The sequence below is a fragment of the Meleagris gallopavo genome (genome assembly GCF_000146605.3).
Source record: "Meleagris gallopavo isolate NT-WF06-2002-E0010 breed Aviagen turkey brand Nicholas breeding stock chromosome 24 unlocalized genomic scaffold, Turkey_5.1 Chr24_random_7180001850513, whole genome shotgun sequence".
NCBI lineage: Eukaryota > Metazoa > Chordata > Aves > Galliformes > Phasianidae > Meleagris > Meleagris gallopavo.
Genome location: NW_011100210.1, coordinates 3,766 through 4,731, shown reverse-complemented (window position 1 = coordinate 4,731; position 966 = coordinate 3,766). Strand labels below are relative to the sequence as shown.

Genomic DNA, 966 nt, shown 5'->3' with positions numbered 1-966 from the left:
CATGCCCACCCACCTTAATGTAGGCGCTGGGATAAATCTTGTGCACGGCGTCTCCCGGTGCCCGGCCCGCTTCCCTGTCCAGGTAATAACTTTGCACGAACACGGCGTGATCGCTCAGGCACCTCACCCACACGTCCCCTTCCCCTTTGCACTCCAGCTGCACCCCTTTCCCGATGTGCAACCTGCAAGGTTCGCCACGACACTGAGCCCCCTTTGCACCACGGCGGCCATCTTGACACCAGACGGGGTCCCTATGGGGTCTACAGGGGTCCTATGGGGTTCCTTCACACTCCACCTCCACCCTTTTCTTATATGGGATCTACAGGGGAACCCAACTCACCACTATAGCGAACCCCCTTTGCGTGACAGCGGCCATCTTGACACCATACGGGATCCCTATGGGGGATATGGGGTCCCTAAAGGGGTCCCTCTGGGGTCCTACGGGGTCCTTTGGACTCCAATCACAGCCCTTTTCTATGTGGAACCCAAAATGGAACCCAACTCACCACTATAGTGAACCCCCTTTGCACGATGGCGGCCATCTTGACACCATACGGGATCCCTATGGGGTCTACAGGGGTCCTATGGGGGTCTTATGGGGTTCCTTCACACTCCAACTCCACCCTTTTCTTATATGGGATCTACAGGGGAACCCAACTCACCACTATAGCGAACCCCCTTTGCACCACGGCGGCCATCTTGACACCATACGGGATCCCTATGGGGTCTACAGGGGTCCTATGGGGGGTCTTATGGGGTCTTTCACACTCTAAGTGCAGCCCTTTCCTATGAGGACCCCACAATGGAACCCAACTCACCACAATAGTGAACTCCCTTTGCACCACGGCGGCCATCTTGTCACCATACGGGATCCCTATGGGGTCTACAGGGGTCCTATGGGGTTCCTTCACACTCCACCTCCACCCTTTTCTTATATGGGATCTACAGGGGAACCCAACTCACCAC

The 966-nt window shown here is 56.3% G+C and overlaps 1 long non-coding RNA gene across 1 annotated transcript in view; it reads right to left on the bottom strand.

Annotated features, from left to right (window-relative positions):
• Window positions 1-8: 8 nt before the first annotated feature.
• Window positions 9-966, bottom strand: part of LOC104915550 — a 3,517-nt gene continuing 2,559 nt past the window's right edge. Inside the window, exon 3 of the long non-coding RNA XR_002110243.2 lies at window positions 9-182. This is a non-coding gene — a long non-coding RNA (uncharacterized LOC104915550). The remainder of the gene's footprint in view (window positions 183-966) is intronic.